The following is a 22,511-nucleotide window of genomic DNA, read 5'->3' on the forward strand; positions in this document are numbered from 1 at the left end:
GTATTTGTAGGTATGATGTATAAACTTTTTCTACTAATTCAAGAGTTGCTTTAATTTCACTGACATATTTTACTATTTTTTCATTTTGAAGTACAGAAGACAACAAGCAAATGTGCTTTTTTTCTTCTCTCTCTTTTTTTTTTTAAGTTAAGGTATCTTTTTAAAACAGACGAACCAAAACCCTCCAAGGAAGAAATCAATTAATTAAAAATTACATAAGAACATCTGCTTGCAAGCTGATCAAACTAGAAAGGTGAAAACAACGTCTGTTCTAGTCGAGGGAAGAAAGGCGACAGTTTTAGGAATGGGGAAAAGGCAAAATGTGGGTAAATGATAAAGAACCTGCCAGATTCCATGTCTTGAGTCACGTTAAAAAGTGAACTTAAACACAAAGTTCAGCTCAGTGAAGCAGGAGGACAATTCTCTTCCTTAGATACAAAAAGATCTTTTTTCATCTGTAGCAGGTGACATCTGACTTGTGCAGACGAGCCACCAGCCACTTCAATCCCTGTAACTTGATAAATTCATCAAGATCCAGGAAGGCTGACTTGTATTATTCACATGAGCTTGACAAAACCTGCAGAGAGTTGTTATTTAGTATAGCCAGTGCACAAAATTCAAGCAGTTCATATTTAGCCAAATGAGATGATGTTCTGTATATAAGGACTCACACAGCACCAGGCAATGAATGCCACAGAGAATAATCACAGGAACGAGCCCTGCTTACATATGATATTTATGAAATTATATACACTTAATGATTCAAACCTAAGTTTTTAGAAGATAAAATTTCATGTATTTTCAATGAATATATTCTTTGTTAAAGCTTTTAATGTCATCATTATTTTCACACATATCCCATGAAGCTAAGTGAGCTCATTTAAGCATATTTTGACTTTAAAAAGGAAATATTTTTAGGGTTGGTTTTTTTTAGACTTCAGTTGGTCAAACCCTTGGGTTTGCTGGAAAGAGTAAAATTACTTGCATACATAATTGTTTGCAGGATATTTTCTTATATGAAGACATTATTTTATGTATATATGAGAAGCTTAGTAAAACCCCATCTCACTGCCTCATTCTTAACATGAACAATGTTTTAATAGTAAAGCCTAAAAATACTTTTGAAATGAGAACAGTAATAACGCTGAGCTATTTGACTGCTTCTTAAGTCAACGGCACTGGAGGCTTTGTTAACCTAGACAGCTCACAGTGTCTCTTGCAAAGTGACATATGTCTCCTGTATACATAGGCATCAGATGAGCCTAATTGAAAATAACACAGATTCAGCAGCTGACAGCTTACTGTGGCTGAGAGGGGAACATTTCTCCCTATTTAAACTATTCCCTCTTGCATCCTTTCCCCCCTCTTTGGGAAAGGGACTACTCAAACTGATATCTTGCTACATTTTTTGACACAGAAGGGCCATTTTTTTCATTTAGTTGTGCTACACTTACTGTTACACTAGAAAACAGGATGTGCCTAAATGATGAAATGGCACCTCCTGGGTGACAATTTTACAAGATGTGCACTTGATTCTGCTGCAAATGCTGTTATCAGTTGAGAAAGACACTCTCTCTGCTGAAGGGAAATGTAGGATGATGCTCTGTAAGTGGAAAGCGGGCGCTTCCCTCCACTGCCCACAGAGTTGACACCTGTGGCTTTTGTCAGAGAGATGAATCAGAACAAGGCTTGTGAGTGACTTTTTAGCTTCCATTTAACATTCTCTCTCTTATATGTCAGCAGAAAGACTCAGGCTCGTCATTGTCACCTGAGGGATAGGGCACTAGCAGACCATTTTTAGTAGACCAGTACTTGTGTACAGAGGAATGCTTGTTTATAGTGAGCACAAGTGTGATTCTCAGCACACTAGCTATTTTGCAGGAAGTCCCTAAGGATGCCTAAAGAGTAGCATTTATACTGACTAACATAAACATCAGATTTTAAGTATCAAAGTTAGGCATCTCAGCTCCCTAGGCTTCATTAGTGGACAGAGAGGGAAGACGCAGAGACCACAAGACAGGCTTCTCTTAATCCTGTAACCTACCTTCCTCTCTCCTTGACCATACTGGGATCGTTACACAGTCTGACTTCATACACCTGAAGTTAAATGCTAAAATGAGAAAATGCTAACCCTAAGAAAGGCCTTAGAAGAATATCCACCTCAGGAGTTTGTTGTGAATTGAACAGTTTATCTGAATGTCCCTGGATGCCCAAGGAGAGACAACGTAGGCGGGATGTTAAACCTTGGCAACGGGGATATCACAACCATCATTATTAACTAAATACCAATGTATTTTTGAGCTTGTTGGTGAAATTTCCATTCCATTCCATTCCGAAGAGCAGTAACAGAAGTTACCAGAAAATCACTACAGCTCTAGGAGATGGTATTTATGGTCAGATAAAGCCCCATGGAAATGTAACTATTAGGAAAGGACGCCAAGTGCTCTAAGCCAGAGAAACTCTACTGTCTATTGTAGCACTGGAGATGCCCTCCATTTGCTCAGCTCTTTTTCTGCAGCTATCTGGCTGACGTGTTGTTCCATGCAAGGAAGAGCTGTTTATATACCATCAATAACAGGACAGGTGGAGGCAAATGGCTGTCATAAACAACTCAGGTGACCTTGGAAAAGACCTGACACTCAGGGAAGAACACTGGTGTAGTGTTTAACCATGTTCAGTGCACTTAAAGTTATTTCCTGGTTGACAGATGTTTGACTTGGTCAGGAAAACAGTCACCAACCCATCAATGTTCAGCAAGACTTCCAAAGTCACTCTCTTAAAAAATTGTTAGGCTTTATTTTTTGATTGAAAGTCATAAGTATCAGCCAATAGAATCAGCCAGACAAAATATCATAGTAAATGTCATGCTGATCTCAGACCAGAACCAGTGTTAGGATTGCCTGAACACATTAATCATTAATTTTTTCACAGAGGAGAAATGCACTTAAATATTTCCTTCTGACTTCTGAGGTATGCCAGATGTCAGATTTTCCTACTGAAATAGAAAATGGCATGATAATTAGAATTATTTTTTTCTGTCCTGTACTTGTATATTCGCACATAATCACAGTATAGATAGACTAACTACAGAAAAATAACAATGTAAGAAAACAGAAACAAAATCACAAAACCAAACAAAAATTAGGCAGAGCCTAGAGGACATAAACCCAAAGAGAAACAAATGAGAACCAAAGCGAAAAAGACAATTATGTTAAATTTTGGTGTGCTTTCCATTACTGTCTGAGAAAAGATCTAAAATATCTTGAAACTCCTCAGAAGTGATACATATCCCATGGGATCCATATGTTACAATACAGGAGAGAGCGAGAATGGACTCTGATCACAATAGAAGAAATTCACTTTTCTAATGCTTCAGTATAATCTCTGAGCAATAAATAGTTCTTTTTACTCTTGGGCTAATAGTATAATATCCTCTTTCTGTATGTCAGGCTACTCCCATGGTCCTTGCTGTGAAAGTATCTGCATACTTTGTAAATGGGACAGCTTTATTATGTGCAGATAAGTAGTGTCAATCCAAAGCCCACCTTTATAATGAACTGCATTTAATTCACCTCCTTTGCCAAAAGACTGCAAACTCTAGACATGGCCAAAATTATGTATATTTAAGCTTTCATATATTGAGCAGTATCAACAGAAGGTGGAGTTCTTAAATTGCAAGCTATGATGCCTTTTCAAATAAGCTTGTTGATAATTCTAGGATGTTTTAAGCTGAAGACTATCATCCAGCTCTGGAGTCCTCAGCACAAGAAAGACATGGACCTGTTTGAGTGGGTCCAGAGAAGGCCCACAAAAATGATCAGAGGGCTGGAGCACCTCTCCTATGAAGACAGGCTGAGAGAGTTGGGGTTATTCAGCCTGTGGAAGAGAAGGCTCCGCGCTGACCTTATTGCAGCCTTTCAATACTTAAAGGGGGTTTATAAGAAAGATGGTGTCATGGTTTCAGCTGAGATAGAGTTAATTTTCTTTCTAGTAGCTGTTATAGTGCTGTGTTTTTGAATTAAGGATGAGAATAATGTTGATAACACACTGATGTTATTAGTTGTTGCTAGGTGGTTGTAGTGTCTACACTAAGTCAAGGATTTTTCAGCTTCTCATGTCCTGCCAGGTGCACATAAGCTGGGAGAGCGCAGCCAGGACAGCTGACCCAGACTGGCCAAAGGGATGTTCCCTGTCATATGATGTCATGCTCCAGATATAACTGCAGACGCCAGCTGGGAAGCTAGTTTGGAAACAGACTGGGCATCGGGTTGTTTTATTTTCCTTCTGCATGCGGTGAGCGATTGCATTTGTGCATCACTTGTGGTTTTTTTTAAATTATTATTGTTATTGTTACCTTCTTCCTTTGTTATCAGTTCTTGTTAGAATCAATTCTAATATTCCTGCTGGGGGGATCCTTGACATGTAAGTTTGATACCCCAAAAAACATTCCAAAATTTTCATTCTAATTTTTCATTTCCTATAACTTAAACTGTAAGCTCTCAGGAAATGCCTTTGTGTTGCTTTGTATTCATCCAACGTCTGGCACAATTGACATCCTTCTTGGTCAATAATTAGGCAATGACACAGTAAACATGATTATGACTATTACCTTGGTTTTGATTAAGTATAAACTTGCAGCTTTCCATATCACTAGTGTTTTGAAATATTTCGTAGGCACTCTGAAATGATTTCTGAACTTTCGATTGCACTTTTATGTGGCTACATGATTCCAATATTTAGCCTTGTAATAGGAAAATGCTTGTAATTTTTTTAAAAAATCAAGAGAATATGATCAGAATTACCAGTGCTGATAATTCAGTAGTAAGAGAAAACTATTCATAACACTGAAAATGTTATTTCAGTCAGCCTTAGTAGGTAATTAAATCAAGGGACTAACTTGAAAATAGCTTTTTTCCTCTTCTTCAGCCCATCTCAGGAGCAGCTAGTAAAATCCCAAAAGAAATGCTCTGATGACTTTAACAATTTTAATTCTGAGACTGAAGAAATATGTCCTTTGTACACCTACTGAATGACCGTCTGCTAGAAAAGTCCTCATTCTTAACTCTCCTTCACCTTTGTGATAGCTCTTGGCAATTTGCATAATAAGAAAATGTATAAATATGTAAAAATGTTTATAATATGCCCTCTGATAAAATAAAAGCATTTTAGTATGGATAAGCAAGACAAGAAATAATAATTACAATACTAGATAACAGAAAAAAAAAATGCAAAACTAACCCAAGATCATCCACTATCCAGATCTGAAAGCCACAGGAAAAATATGCTGTAATCACCCATAGAGTTTTTACTTTTTTAAGAAAAGCAGTTGTATTCTTCAGAAACTATTAACTTTTCTCTTACCTAGTACATTTGCAAGCAGAGGAAAAACAAGAAATAGGATCATTTAAGCAGGCAGTGAGAAATCAAAGACCTTCGTTGTTGATTTGAAAGTCGTAAACACCTCTTCCACACCCAAAACCAGCCCTGTCTGCTTGATGAAACACTTATTTTGAGCCCTGGATCTGACTGGCTCAAACCTATCAGTCAACTTCAAGATTTTATTCAGTATACAAGGGACTGACCTATCCACAGTGACTTTACCCAAAGGAGTACACAGTTCTTTCTTAGCCTCTTTGGAACCCATTCTTCCCAACTGAGCCAACACAAATTGTAAATTATTAGGAACTATACTGACAAATTTGTTGTTTGGCTTGAACTTTCCTTCTAGTTCCCCATAAAATATTATTTCTTCTTTGCTTATCCTTCATTAAAATGTATGTTACTGCTTTTCCTCTTTTTAATCTTCACATTTGTTGTTGCTACCTTTGTACTTCTTCATTGCTCTGGTTGCATTTAAGGGCCTTCCCAAGAGAAAGAATCGGACAAGACTCATTAATTTAGATATATTTCTTTTCTGTTTTCATTTACTTAACATGTGCCTATAGGAATATGAAAGTGGATGGAAAAGTTATTTGTTTTTTAAGTTGAGCTTTAATTGATGACCCTAATCTGAGAACCTAGTCAACTGTATACTGTAAAGGAAACAGAGTCTTTAAATTCAAGTCAATAGAGCATTTATTACAGAGATAGGAGGAACGGAATAAACATTCTAATGTGATGGTATTTTATTCAGCCATTATTAATCGTCATCAATATTCGGACACCATTAAGCAGTGTTGACTGAATGTGAGATGAGCTAGTTTCAGCTAACTCTTGTATCATATGGAGACTAAATTAGGCTTTTCAATAATCGCTGTTTCTTAATGGCTAACAAAAGGTATTCCTGTATTGCCCCTGTGTCCTTTATGAGTTCCATAAATAACTAATTAACCTCTGTAACAAAAGTCGGCATTAAAACAGGAGGCAGTCTCTCTGTACAAATGATGGGCATCTAAGAAAAGATCTCCGAAGCTTACACTCTTCTTTTTTGTGTTCTCTGCAGAAATTAAATGCTTATTGACTCCACGTTAATATCCATTTAGTAATCTGCCATTTTTGTTTGTTTTAATATAGCGCTCGGTTTTACAGTAGAAAAGAATTATGCAGTTTAGAAGTATGAATATTAAAAAAGGATATAATTAAATCTGTAGCCTGAAACCTCTGTCTAAAGCTATAATGACAAATTTAGTCCATATTTATTATGGTGCACAAGGGACTTTAACTAGTTCATTAGTTTATATGCCTTACTCAGTAGCGAAGTTCTAAAACTTCACATTTTGCATATTATTACATTATTCATTTTTCCAACTAGGCATAAAATATGGCTTCCCAAGAGTACAATACCTAATTCTTCAAAATATACAAAGATAGCAATAAAATGATTAAATTACAACTCTTACATCTGTTCTTCTTGTCTGATTATAAATTAAAATGTTCAAAAACAGAAGAAAACAACACAGGTAACAAATATGTTTAACCTGCATCTCTACTCAGAATTAAAAATATTACTGAACTCTATGCCCTCAATTGGCTTGTCCCCTTTTCCACAGGTTGTTGTGGGCTTTTTTGAGAGGTTGTGAATAGACTATAATTTGATTATAGATTTAAAAAATCACTGACTCTGATAACATGGTTTAGGTGCTGTGAACTCACCAACACAGTTACTGAGAAAGACTGATCAGAGAACTCAATGAGATTTCTGTCTCTATGAATACATTGGCTTAAAAAAAACATAAAATGTTATGCCTGTCAGGAGAAAAATATAAAATGCTATTCTAAACCACTACCCATCATTCCAAAATGCTGCTTGGTGTTTTCTTTATCAATTACACATTAACAAATCTTTAATCCAATGATGGAAATGCACCAGTGCAGGTGACACTGACAAATTATCCTTGGCACAGTCTCTGAACTCATAACACATTTCAAAGAAGACTACCTTGAATATGAAATGCATGAACTATTAAATCACAATGCCTACTGAGAAACTTAATTTTAGGGAGCATTATTAGGAAAATTATTATTTACTGAACAATTTATATTTGAGAACAATAAATGTATGTTAAAATCTATTATTCCACTCACCTGGAACTATGTTTCCTAAACCCCTGAAATCCATAAAAACAAATACCTAAAGAAATTGTTTAAATTACTGCGGTCATAATGGCACCGAATCAGTGTTATGCAGCAAAGCATTATTGGATGCCATTGTAGGTGTCTGTGGATAAATTAGGGGAGCAGAAGTTACGAATGAGTGCTCCTTGAATGGTTCTGAAGCGATTGAGTTTTCATCAAATTGAGATACCATACTATGCTTCCAGTTTTCATCTGTCTTGAATGGCTGTATTTACTCTAGATGAAGATTACTCTGTGTGTTCCCTTGACATATGCCTTCCAGATACATTTTATGACAATATCAAAAAAGTCTCTCTCTTTTTTTTTTTTTATCATGGTTGCTTCAATTGCAAATCAAAACATATGAAATAAAGAACTGCATGAGCTTGAATGATCAAAACTCTTCCAGTTACTGAGCTGAATCCATGTAAGCCAACTTACAAAATGTCCCCTGAAGATTTAACTTGCTGTTTTGAAAAAATAATTTTCCAGCTGATAATGTGTACAAAATAAATCTAAAAGACGCTTCCATTAAATTGAGAGAGGAGAATAAAAAAAAGGATGAGGAAAGAACTTAGAAGAATTTGAAAGCTGTCACGTGGAAGAGGGCTTTTTGATAAAATATTCCTGTATACAAGACTGCCTTTGATTTATGTACTAATATGTTGAAAATCTACCTCATTCACCCAATCTGCAGGGGGAAAAAAGAGAAAGGGGAAAATATAAAAGAAACTGGCTTCATTACATGATGTCCCTCGATAAATAAAAACTCGATCTGGCCTCTGTCCACTGCTGTTCTAAATGAGCCCAGTCAGTCTGGCCCATGTTTTTTCATTTCATTTTCTCAAGCCAAATGACTACCATCTGCTGTCACAAAGCTGTCACACAATCAGTAATGGAAGATTTCTAAGGAATATAATGGCTGAAGAATGAATATATGACATTCCAGCTCCTATCTAGCAGATAGAGAACAGCAACCCATTTGAAAAGAAACAGCAGTAGTGTTCTCCCACTTCTCAGCAAGTGCATTGTAATACAAATCTTTATTTGGACTCAAGACGTTGACAGGTCAATTGAACAGAATAAGTCTAGTTTATGATGCAGTTGTCAGAAGTGGTTAAAGCAGGAGTCTGTTTACCGGCGCCCTGAGATATTCCAACAATTTTTCTTGCAAACCAGCACCTTGAGGTTAATTACTTTACCAATTTGAGTAAATGGCAAGCCATATTCCCATCTGTCTCCATTAGTTCCCCACTATTTCTCAATTTATGATGACTGGGGTCAAGGCTGTGGTACAAAAGAAGAGCTAATAAAGCATGAATGGAGTAATTTTCTGTTTATACAAATGTGGTAGCCACAGCATAAATATGGAAGAGACATTTTGGAAATGCATATTTTTGCCTTGAAACCTCTGGGTGCTAACTGTATGTAGAGAAGTAAAAAAACAAACACTAGCAATGAATTGTTGTTGGCATACGTATGTACCTTTAACAAAACCTGCTGTGTCCTGTGCAGCACTGTACTACCCACTCACACCCTGGCACAGGAATGGGAAAAGTTCTGAAAAGCCTACAACAGTTGATCTCTACTAAGCTTGCTTGTTCACCAAAGGCAAGCTGCCTGGGAAAGAAAAAAGAAAAATCTCTTTATTTTGGTACCAAAATGCAGCATTACTGAAGCTTTTCTGCCTCAAGTAAACATTTCTTGCTATCTATATAGGATTTAGTGCTGGAATCCCTTAAAAGCTATTTAGCAGTGTGACTGATTTAAGAGCATCTCAAGGGACAATACCTATTTTATTTCTGTTCATTAAAACACTGTGAAGGTTTACTCCTACATTAAAAAGTATAGACTTTCTCTTCTTTTTTTAGTTTAAATTCAGCCATGTAGTTATTTTCTATTCAAAATACTTAACATCTATAACAAATACCTTAGATAAATAACTCTAGGAAAAATCTCCACCAATTTCCACAAACTATTAATGAATATGCTAGATTGATAAATTCTGCCTAATCTACCTTGTCTAAACAGTGGCAGTCTAAAAATAGAAGATAATATTTTGGCCATTTACCACAAATGGCAGAATTACTCATTAATTAAACACTACAATAAAATAAATTTTGTAGCAAATGAGGCATAAAGCATGTATTTTAGCATAAATGATTCAAAATAGAGTGGAAGTAATAATGTTCTATTGCTGTTTGTGTAGTGTAAAAATTTTAATCCATGACATATCCATCAGAAGCCACAGAAACCCATTAATGTGAAGCAAATCAGTAAGTACATATACATATTAATTCCTGTAACACAGTCTACAGAATAACGTATTTTCAGATTACTATATTTGGCCCTGAGATCAGGTCAAAAGTCAACCAGTAAAGATGACGGCAAAACTGCCAAAGAACGAAATTAACTATCAACTCTACTAATTTCCTAGGAAGTCAGAAATTAAAATTTGTACTTACAATAGTAAACATTAAGAATCAATGTGTACAGGCTGTTACTAGCACTATTTTATCAAAAGAATTTGTTATATTGTTCCTCAGGATTGCAGAATATTTATCACTTCTTGTTTGCAAAGAAGTAAACTGAAATGCAGAGGGTTACACAAGTTAATTGTAAAATAATACTACCAACCGAACGACTTGAGTGCTGAACCCTACGTGCACTCTAAGGCAAAGGTACTTACTACAACGTCACTTACTTTAACAACGCAAGAGGACACACAGTGGACATCCAAAGTGCAATAATGTTGCTGCTCTACTGGATGCTTGTTGAGAAGGCACCAGGCACACAAAGAGTTAAGGTAGTAAATGGTAACTTCTGACTTGACAGAAATAGCTCATTATTAATGTTCTACACATATCTCTATTTAATAAAGTAACAACAATTTAATAGTTCTGTCAAAACATTTTGCAAATTCTTATGAATTATGCCAAATCTTGGGAACAGTAGAGGAACTTCTAATTTTGCTGACAAGGAAGATAAGTTCCAGTAACATGTAAGAACACAGAAAATAGTGGCAAAATTATTATGATCAGAAAGAGACTCTGATGTTTTACAATATATTTCCTTGTCAATGTGCATAAAGTTGAATACGCTATGCTACAAGACGAGTATTGCCCTTTTGTAAACTTTAGTGTTCAAAATGGAGTCTTTGGGTACATCAGTGAGTGTCAGGAACCTAATGCACACAGAAGAAAAGTATTTTGAAAAAGAGATCTTGTTAATATATAAAAAGCTTGCAAACAATCATATACAGAACAGCCTTACAGTATCTTGTGTCTACACATCAAATTCCAGGCCTAACAATCTCTTTGAGAGGTTCTTCTTCAACAGACAGTCTAAAGCTGCATGATTTTTAAGAAGAGTTTGGCTTTTTTTTTTTTTTCAATCATTGAGCTTTCAGTATCTCTTGCTGCTCAAGGGAAAGGCAAAATGCAAGGAAAACAACCCAAATCAAATAATTTAACTCCTCTTACCAGATCACGAACACAGAGAAAGAAAATAGGAACAAATATATGTGTTGTGCATATATATGTATATATGTATTTTTAAAAGCCTATTTATTTGGTGTACAGTGTACAATGACTAGACAATGTAGTAGAACTGGTTGCAAGCTTATATTGAATTCTGAAGTGTGTCCTAGAACTGAGATAGTACACAGAAGTCTTAGAATATTTAGGATCGTTCAGGTTGGACGGGACCACGGCAGGTCATCTAGTCTAGCTTCCTGCATTTACTATAGAGGCTTCACCATTTGTGAATATGTGTTTCAATTGCTTAAATATGAGGGGAGGAAAAGCCATCCTCCCCATCTCATCTGAAAAGAGCTTCCAATTCACCAGTGGAGTGAGAAGTGGGGAAAAATTATCCCACATTTTGTAGAGATAATAACAAAGTACATCCATAAATTTTTGATCTTACAACAATTTATATTTAGTGGGATTAATAAAGTTCTTTGACTGCAAAACTAATGGCAGCAGCATTACATCCAAAAGCTCCAACTGTTTTGCCATTGCTATTTATAAAAAAATGAAACAGGAGATGAAAGGAACAGTTCCCAAGAAGAATAAGATAATAATAATAATAATAATAACAACAACAACAAAAAAAGCAGAATGTGAAAATAATACACTTCTATTCTCCACACAGTTCCACTTTGTCAGTTTTTCTCATTATTGGCCTTCTGACTATATTTTACAAAATGTTCTTCTGCTGGGTAGTGGGGATTCTACATACTAATGTTGCTCTGACATTAAGGAAAAACAAACCCAAACACCTAAAGATGACTGGAAAAGCAGAAAAAGGGAAAGGTGGCTCACTCTGTACTCACTTGGAGATCATTTTCCTTTTTTATGATGTAACAAAAAGCACAAACAAGTAGAGAATTTAAACAGATGAACAGTCATCTTTTCAATCTCTCAATAAAATCCAGATGGACTTTTCTAGAGAAGTCCTTCTTCAATAGAAACTTTTCCTGTTTCTATTGGATATTTTCAAAAAGTTCCTGTATAGAATGATGATGATAATCTTATTTTTTATTTTCTATACATTTGTCACATTTGTTCTACCCAATTTGGACCTTGTGATTACAGAGAATTTTTAAACAGCTTCCTTCTACGTCCACTGAGAACTCACATACACACCTATAAGTCAAATGCATATATTAACCATGCCAAATTCACACCTTGTGAAAATTCCATATACAGTAACAGTGAAATTGTAACTTTTACTCAGTGGTTGCTGAAATTAGCAGAATTACCTGGACATTTTTTTCTTATTATCCTGGATTAAAAGTTGCTGAATGATGGACATGCTTCAAAATTAGATATTCGTTACAAGTACAGAGAGTAGCAGCAAATACAAGTACAATGTATACAATACCAATAGCAAAATTTATGACATGTTACACAGGAAAAACATACAGCTCTATGTGCAAGTTAATAGCAAAATTCTGGTAATCTCAAACTAACCATTTAGTCCTCCAAAAAATGAGTAAAACATTTTCCATTTACTTATGGGGAATAAAAGTTCAGAGTCATCCTCATACATGAAGAATATATGATGACGTTATACTGACATTCTGTGAGGACCCAGTTATTCTAAATAGTTGTTCTACAGTAATAACTAGTATCTTATGTTTCTGGTCAACATAGTTTGGAAGAGGATGCATTTAAGCCACAAAATGCACTTTTTAACTGCAAAATAAGAGTTTTTCATACGAAAAGCTAGTTTGGAAGAGCTATTAAGCAGTTTTACCTCTTCTAAGTTCAGTTCTCCTGTAAGTATGTCTCCGTTCACTATGATTTTCCTGTTTTCATCTACTGTGAAGTTTTATAAAGGAAGAAAAATACGAGGAACAAGCTCATCAGCTAAAATACAACTCAGCGCTGCTGAAACTAGTGAGATGAAACTAAACACTGTCATTCAGTTTACCATGAGTAAAGCTAGAAAATGGTTCAACAGCAAGAGGGGAGCATACAATAAATGAATAAACAAAGGCTTGCGTTTACTACATACTTTCTTTGACATCTTGAGAAAGGTATTGAGGGCCTCACTCAACTCTTAGTGAAATCAGGAAAATATTTCTTGCAGTCTCATAGGGCGCTAGATCTGCCTATCCATATTACTATTCCTTACTTTTGCCATATGTAAAAATAAGATAATTATATTCATTTTGTGTGAGTAGGTAGCTGCTTACTCCATGAAAGGTTTTAAGAAGCTGTTTCCTTCTTGTGAAAATAGAGGAAGTATTTATATAAAATGAAAGTTGACTAGAATAGTGATTTTTTTTTTTTTTAATGAATAGCTGTAGTGAAATCAATCTATTGGTGGATTGGATAATTCTCATGGTATAGTAAAGAATGTTCTGCTTTAACCCCTAAAGGGACACACAGTTTAGAGAAAGAGAAAAGAAAGTAAGCTGCATACTAAAGTACAGAAATTTGCCAACAGAAAAAGACCGGATGTGTCTGAACCCCCTAGAAAGAAAAATACTGTGAAGCTTATCAATATTGGGAAGGTTTTGTGGCTTACTAAACAAACACAAACATCTAACATCCTCAAGGGAAGATGAAAATGAAATTCAGAACCCTTTAACCCATGGGAACTTGCAACAGGAATACTATGAACAAAAGTAGTTGATATTTGAACAACTCTCAAGCTACACGAAGGGGATTGCCTGCCTCAGTCAAGCCTCCCAGAACCACTATGAGAATTCCACAAACTTGTTATCCTCGTTGATATTTCAGAAAAGAATCCAGAGTTTGCATGGTACAACCATCAAACTTCATGTACATCCTTCCGGCGGTATCCTCAGAGCGTAGTCAATGTGAAGAGAAACTCTCACTGCCACAGCCTATGTTCTTCTATTGCCATCCAAAATATTTCACAATCTTTCATGAGCATTAAAAATTGGCTTGAAATATAGTTTGAAAAATGTTTCAGAGGAGTCCATGTGAAAAGGGGTAGAAAAGATTTTCAGCAGCTACCTGTTTCATATTGGCAGGGTACGCTATCACATGGTCACTGTCTAATCTTGCTGTCTGACTTCACTGAAGAGAACATGCCAGTTAGACCCTGACAGCCTCAAAGTGGGTGTCCTGGTCTTGTAATGTGAGCCGCTGAGTGCTAAGCATAATTGGAAGAAATCCAGGAAAGTAATTCCTTTTAAGACCTCAGGTTGAATCTCAAAAGGGAATTTATATGTAAAATGCCAGTCTCTTGTTCTCTAAGTCACCCAGACTCCTCAGCATTTCAATTTTTAATCACTTTTTGTCCCTGTGTTTCAGTGAATGAAGTCACAGGACAGAGGGCTTTTATATGTTTATCAGAAAAGTTCTGGAACATGGGAAGTCACTGGAAACCCCTTGGGTTACGCTGTTTCATCACCTAACTAACAAAATTGCCAGTACCAATATATGGGAATATTGCAATGCAGCATTAAACAGTTGGAAATTGGCAGTATCCATTTAATTAATAAAAATCATGATATAGTAACTGAAGTGAAACAGTAGTTAGCATTTCAAATATCTGCAAGCTATTATCACAAAGATGAATTATCTCAGCCAAAGGAGACTAGAAAGCAACAGGTCATTGAAACACAAGTTTCAAAATAAAAAAACTTAAAAAACAAAAAAAAAAGTTTTACAAACACATAGGATTGTCCTAGGGTTGCAGTCAAATCACACCTGATTTCAGCTGCCACAGTTTGTGCTACAGGATGAAATGGAAACCACCTTAAAGCAGTATAAGGGTTGAATCCAACTTCTAATTTGCAAAGTACATCTGCTTTATAGAGCATTTTTACAGCAGCCTCATAATTAGAAAAATATGGCTTGTATTTCTCTCACTTCCTAAACCATAAAAAAATCTGGCTTTATTTTTAAAACACTAATTACATGATGAGGAAAAGCCACTAATTTCTGAGAACGCACTTATCTAAGACAAATAATTTGTAAGAAGAGTAACAAAATAATGTGGAACTGTACGAAGGCCTTATTAAACAAACATATTTAGTGCTCAGAATGCTGACTTCTCCTGTGCCTCAAATTTCTTTCTGATTCTTGAACTAGCATTGCTTGAAGCAAAAGATGCAGCTTTGTCAAGTGATAAAGCAACAAGACATATTAACCTGTTTCTGTTAAGGATCTCCTAACCAAAACAAAACAAGGACTTCTCAATTTTGTATGTGTTGCATCTCACAAAATATCTGAAGAGATTCTAAAGATTCCAGCAGAGAATTTGTTCAAATTTGTAAATGACTGCTGTGTGCTTTGTCAGGACAGAAATGTCAGCTTTGCGCTCTTTGTGGCAAGATGGTTGGGCATTCAGTTCCTTATTGTCCTATCTGTAAAAAGAATGAATGCACCCAATAAATAGATTAATTTCCTCTCAGATTTGATTCACTTATGATATCCATTCTATAAAAAAATCTTAGACACAAGCAGTTACACATATAAGAACTTTTACTGCTTTTCTGGAAAAAAAACAACAGCCAAAAAGCAGGCTGCACATGAATACAAGCAAAGATTGTTTATAATCTATGAATACTTTTGACCTTAGAAATTATGGTGGCAGGGAAGGAACCCACAAGTAATAAAAGAGAAGGTGAAACAGTTTTAAATGCCAAAACAACTAACTCAACATAACATTGTTTATCTCTTTCATCTTATGAACCATGTTGGGAGACAATGGGCTCAAAATAGATGAAGGGATACTACAGAAAACTGAAAGAGCAAGAAAACATCTGTTAGTGCTTCTCTACTTTTCTAAACTGGATCCCAAATCTGGAGGTGTTTAGATTTGATACATACCTTGATACTGAGATAATTCTCAGGACCCAGGCTGTGTTTATACCCATTGAATAAGCATGCCCCAACATTTCTTGGCTATATAGGTGGCTGCTGAGTATCACCACCTGCTTAGTATTTCTTGTAAGTAAATAAGTGGGTCTCCTTTTAGAAGTAATAATTTTGCATGCTGCACTTTTGGAACCCTATCCTTAATTAATGAAATAACTTTTAAACTTTCTGTTCATATTAGAATAGGACACTCATTAGCTCATGTGGAATTTCAAGACATTCATTTACAGTGAGTAGCTCACTCCAAACAGAATCATTGTTCCTAAGCATCTCAGACAGGAGCAGATTTTAGAGATAGAGCTACTGGGTCCATTAGGGTTAACGCCCTTTTGACTGCATAAGTTTTCTTACTATGCTAGGAATAATGTGGTGTGAGAAGGATCATTGTCTTCTTGTCCTCTTATGGAACCAAATACAGCTATCTGAATCTGAGCAAGCTTCTTGCTGAGCAGGTCAATGAGAGAAATCATGAGCTGAAGAAATCAGAGTAAGTAGTATTTCTGTCCTCACTCACAGCTAAACAGCTCTCATCGTCTGAAAAATTAAAGGCGTTTAGCTACTGAATAGTACCCCAAGTACTCTGGTTCCCAGCCAAGACTTCCACTATTTTACTTACACCTGTTCCCAAACCCACAGAATTGGTTGGTTTTGCTGTTGTTCATACCTCTATTTCAGAGTGTTTGAGAAACTCAGAAAAGAAGGTAAGGAAAGATACAGCATATTCACCACGTAAGGATATTTGCCTGGCCACGGATGAGAAACTGTGCAGTAGAGAACTGAGGTGAGGAAGGAAAAATTTCATCTATTTCTATGTTGTGACTGTTATTTCAGTGTCAGGATCTGATATATGAGGTAAGCATCCTTGAAATCAGCAGATTAATATCTCAATTGCTACCATGCTTGTATTTCATGCTTTCATGTTGGAATGCTTGCAAATAACAAAATTTTTCAATGATTTCTGGTTAAAACTTCTCAGTCTCTGAAACCATAATTTTTAAGAGAAAGAAAAAATCCTTTTATAGATTACTGCTTCTCCTCTAGTTAAGTAATTCATCAGAAGCCACTGCATCCTGGCTATTCTGGTTTTTTACTGCTCTATGTAAAGGGTGAGGAACTGAATGAAGTGTCTTCTGGAAAAGCAAACTGCATCCTCTTTGTGTTCCCTGTATATAATAGAAAGTGCAGACTGTGTCTTAAGATGTGGCAGACCACTTCCCACAGTGAAGTAAGGTGCTCATCTGATGCTAAAATGGCATAATTTTTCTTTCAATGGCTAGACTGTGGGATGTAATCCAAACTCTAAACTGGCAGGGGGGGTTGGAATGTGGATAGTAATGCTGATTTGATAGCTGAGCAATGAAATCTCCTGTAGGTTAGTTCCCATGAAAGAACTAATAAGGGTACTTGTTTTCAATCACAGATGCTCTCTGCTCAGTCCTATTCTGAAGTGCTTTATTCAGACTTTCCCCAATCAATATTTTGACTTTGAGAGGCAGAGCTATTAGAGGTTGTTTAGCTTGAGAGCTGGAATGCCAGGTCTTGAGCCAAGCAGCCCTCCTCTACTGTTTGTCAAAAGAAGGCAAGAGAAAAAAAGAGCAGATGCAAAGAAACAGCGTACATTTCCAGCCTAACTGATAATCTTCTTTTCTATTATTTCATCCTTTGGTAAATGTATTTTTTAGATTTAAAAACATGCAAAACCAAAGCACTGGAGAAACATACCATGGAGAATATGGTCATAATATCATAACTTTTCTCTAAAATGAGCAACAGTTTTCTGGTTATTGGGTTCTGGAATGCCACTTTCCCTGTCCTGGAATGAAAGTCTTAGCAAACTCAAGCATGTTCCTTTGACTATTATATAGAGTGATTAGCTAGGTAAGTCACGATTTGGATTTTTGCACCAGGCTAGGAGTAAAACATAACAGGATGGGAATATATCAAAAATCTCTCTTTTCTTTAGGTCTGATAATGGAGTTTTAGATACCTTAGGAAAGAATTCAACTTTAGTTCTAAGCTGTAAAATTATTTTAACATTACCTATGAATACCTCAAAATGGATTTCAAGCAGCATTTTGGTTTTGCTTCTCCTACCCAAAAAGGAAAAAAGCTGTTCTACCAAACACACACATACTGTGAGAGAATATACTGTCTCACCACCATAGAAAAATGACAAAGGAAGGCTGAACTTCTTTGCAATTCAAATACTTAAGAAAACTTTATTATACAGTGTTTATTACTTGAATTCCCAATCACACTGCACCTTTATTCATCTGTTTTCTGTCCCCAGTATGCAGCTATCTCTTTTGGGAAGATTATTTGTATGGCAACTTATATTTTCTTGGATATTCTTCATTTTGGCTACATATCCTTACAGAAATTCTGCTTAATTTGTGTAAGGGTTATATCCTATTTGATTTTACTTCATATGCCTTGATTATTATTGGTTGTTAGCAACAGTTCTTTGCCTTCCAAATGCTGCTCTTCCCAACATATATTAAAATAGTTGCTAGGAAGAACAAACAAACAAAGAAAAATGTCTGTGGTTTGGTATTGCTCATGTCTTGAAGCCAGAAGTCTCTGAAAATGATCAGTTGGCAGTCATACATCTATCCGTCTTTTTGTAGCTTCCACTATTATAGGCAACAATCTAAAGACCTTCTATATAAATGAAGTAAGAAAAGAAGAAAGTTCTCTGTTACTCCAGATGTTTGCTTTACATTAGTACAATTTTACATTACTGCTTGTCACTATTTTCTTCTCACTTCATCCTTCTGGTATTGATCACCTGCTTTTGATCTCACACACTGACTAATGACATTGTTTTCACAATGTTCAGGGTGGAGTTTTAATGCAAGCTATTTTTTTAGGAGCCAAACTGGTTACTTATTTGATAAGAAAGGAAATAAAGATTGAATAAGGACAGAGCAACATTTTATTTTTTTGTACAATCAAAAAGATCCTTGTACACCTTGCAAGGGGAAACAAAATATCAGATGATTTTTAAGAAATGTCTTTAAAAGAAAAAGAAGCTAAAGTAGTAGATATGGAATTGCAACAGATAGTTGATATTTTCATTAAACTAGTCTGTTATAAACATTTAGTTGTTTGGTTTATTTAGTAAATGATAAAGCAGCATTTTTTTTTTTTTTTAGTACATATTGTTTTGGTAGTACAGACTGCAAATTTCTGTTAAAAGATAAGGTGGGTTTGCTTTTAGTAGGAAGACAGCCAAATAAGTCACCTGTATATGCCAAATGGAAATTCTACAGTTGCCCAATTTACTTTCTCTCTTGATTCAAAGTAGGTGTGTTTGTGTTGCAAACTGTAACTCCCAATTCCTGTTGGCCAACCCCATACGCATCTGACTGATTATTTGTTTAGTAGCACTCGGCACACTGAACAGGGCAGGTTTGTTCTGCTGAAGACTTTATTACCCATCTGCCGCAAAGCACGGCTGTGATATAATTCATTCTATTTACCCTAAAACAACAACAACAACAACAAAATCACTTCTCATGGGTATGCAGTGTTATGAGGGGGAAAAATAATTTGACACTTCATCTTTCAATGTCTTTTGCCAGTGCTCAGGAAAAAAATATGTAGATGTAGTCCTTTCATTAGGAACAGTGCAATAAAATTAATATTTCTTCCCTGAACATATAGCACGAAGGAGACAGCCCAGCATTTGGAATGTACTTATTTCTCAACTACAATTAACCAGTTGATATAACTCCTTCATCATTTGAAGCATTTTATGTTCTTTCTTTTACAGACTGGTTTTGGTAGTTCTGATTTAGGAGGGCTTTTTCCTTCCATCAAGCTAAAGTGCTTTATTTAGGGGTTATTTTTGTATTAAGCCCATGTAAATGGTTTCACTGCTATGTAAAATACCCAACAAAAACATGTAAGTACTCTCTGTTCAAAATCCTCCAACAATCTTTCTCTCGTCCATCTTTACAGTACATCTTACACAGTTATAAAACAGGCTGCTGAATGTTTAGAAACTGTAACACAGGATAGACAGACTGCAGTGTGCATATGTGTGTGTGCATGCCTGCATGGAGATGGGAGTTGGGGGGGTGAGGAGGAAGAACCTGAATAACAATGATTTCAGTAAGCAGAGGTTAGAAAGAAACATGCCTTTAAACAGTGCATGCAGTTGTACCTTCCTTTCCATAATTTAGACAAAACCAAACCGAAGGTAGGTGGGAAGCTAAGCATGGTATATCAATATTTATGCTGCTTGGAATTTACAAACCAGCAAGCTCCTATGCAAATGTTTGAGCTACATAAAGGAAATATTGTTTTCTGCACATCATGCTTCAAGTCAGAAGCTCTGAAATAAAGATTTCAAGAGTATACAGGCCTTTTTGAATTTTTATTTTATTTAGAAAGCTGTCACTTACCAGGCCAAGCCTCTACTCAAAAAACTCCTGTTTTAATGATGGTGCATATTATTTATTGCATGTACTAGCTATGAATACATTATTTAAAAAATGCTTAAAATTGGGTGAAAAAATCTACAAGCCTTCCCTTCCTCCTCCTGTATAGCAATCAACTCCTGCTCAGCAATTTCTCTGTGTGAGACACTGAAATGAAGCAAATAACACATTTTTCTTTAAACTGATATAGGTGGCTATTAATTCTAAGCTCTTTGCTATATTCATAAACAATAAACTTAAGAATAACATTTTCTACAAATTCTGGATAGTTCTGCATGGACAATTTTCAGTTCTGTCAAGTGAAGCCAAAGTAATATTCCAGTGTCATGTTTACAGCCATCTGTGTAGATGCAAAGTCAAGTTTGGACAGCTTTGATCTTGATAAGGTGCAGATATTTTGATGTGAAGGATGACTACCTCAGTTTGAAAGCACAAATGGAATAAAATGCTTCATGGGCTGGGAAGAAATGGTCAGAAAGGTAAGGCTGATTTCAAACTAAGTTTTCTAAATATCAGCAGACACTAATCAAAACAATAGTAACCAGTTGGAAAGACTACACCTGCTAGTATCTTGTTTGTGCCAATAACCTGTGAAGATAGCTTTACAAGATGAAAGAAATACAAAACCCAAGCCCCCTGAAAAACGTCACGATTCTTGTAACTGAAAGGGAAACCGATCTTAAAAATTATAGATGCATCAGAACCCCATAAAAACATTTTCTGATTATTTGGTAAACCCAAGACAAAGTTTTTCTTGCTGCTTCCAGCTTTTGCAGCCTTAACAGTAACTATCATGATTGGTTTGACCATTAAATGGTTGCTGTCACAGCTTTAGTGGTACGGCTGCTCAGAGAGGTGGGAACAGCAAAGAGGAAAGAGGGAGAAATGTGGATCTCCCTGAGGTCAATGGCCAAACAAATCATTTCTAACATGATTTCATGACTCACAAAGCTCTTCTTGGAAGAAGTGGGCATTCAAACATCATCAGTTCAAGAGAGGTAACCCAAACACAGATTCGGAGTGGATAAAAATGCTTAGTATCATCTGTGCATTGGTGATTGTGAGAGGAGGGAACTTTGGGCTTTTAATACATTGGAAAAAGCATAACGCCAGAAATGCTCTTAAACATATATGATGCCTTAATGACTGTTAAGCATCACAGCTCTCTTAGTAGCTTGTAGATAGTAGCTGCCTTGTAAGTTAAGAAGGTGAAAACTGCATGGAAACCTTCAGAGTGAATTATTAACTGGAAATCAGACAGTTTTGCTGTCAACCTACTAGAAGTAAACCTGAAAGAAAAAACATAAAAAAATATTTCCTTTAGGAAAGAGACATCTAATTCCTTCTTTGGAATCTTCCATTTCAGGAGAGATATAGGGAATGATTTTTTAAAAGTTTGTCACACTTAAGTCTGTGGAAATTCTAGTAATTCATAGCTTAACTATTTCCAAATGCAACATGAATTGAATGTGCCTTGAAGGAAAAATGATCCCCTTTCTTGTTATTGTGGGATTACTACAGTTTTGTAGAGTTGTAATTTTAATTGAAAAACATAATTTTCCATAATATCACTTGTGTGCACAGATTAGATTTGAATTACTAGCCAAAAGTTCCTGTTGCTATTGTAATTTTAATTCACTTTTTGACAGGTAGGAACTCGAGTGTCTGGCACCAGCTGTACAAATTGAGAAGTCACCCACTCTCCTGATATTTCTTTTTAAGATAAATTACCTGAGGATATTTTTCATGACCAGGTATTGGATTCTACCTGTGTCCTATAGAGAAAAAGATCAGAAAGCTGCATCTTTTGCCTTCAGTTTTGCCAGTTCCACAGTGAGGTTATTCTCCATTCTTTATTTGTATAAAAATGTTTCAATACAGTACATGACTTCAAACATGTATCGTGTTGTGAGAGTGTATGGACAATGGAAAATGGCAAGTAATGCAGGGCTTGGGGCTCAGTTTCAAATTTATCATCTAGAAGCGTGTTCTCAAGTGGCTGACTAACATTGTCTGTCTCTTCTTCCTATAACTAAACACATCCCTGTGAAAAGCGGCATAATGTGCTCACAAAGCTTCCATTTCCATCCCCCTCCCCACAATCTTCATTTTATTTATTGAAATTTTCCCCTTATATTTAATGTAC

At 35.8% G+C, this 22,511-nt stretch overlaps 2 protein-coding genes across 6 annotated transcripts in view; one reads left to right on the forward strand and one right to left on the reverse strand.

The window, feature by feature from the left end:
* EGLN3 (egl-9 family hypoxia inducible factor 3) overlaps positions 1-2,393 on the forward strand; it is a 207,736-nt gene extending 205,343 nt beyond the window's left edge. The window contains exon 6 of the transcript XR_012835650.1: positions 2,379-2,393. The gene's annotated coding sequence lies outside the window, so the exon portion shown is untranslated. The remainder of the gene's footprint in view (positions 1-2,378) is intronic.
* NPAS3 (neuronal PAS domain protein 3) overlaps positions 1-22,511 on the reverse strand; it is a 628,549-nt gene that overhangs the window by 149,345 nt on the left and 456,693 nt on the right. The window lies entirely within an intron of this gene.

Source organism: Balearica regulorum, chromosome 5 (genome assembly GCF_011004875.1).
Source record: "Balearica regulorum gibbericeps isolate bBalReg1 chromosome 5, bBalReg1.pri, whole genome shotgun sequence".
NCBI classification, from domain to species: domain Eukaryota; kingdom Metazoa; phylum Chordata; class Aves; order Gruiformes; family Gruidae; genus Balearica; species Balearica regulorum.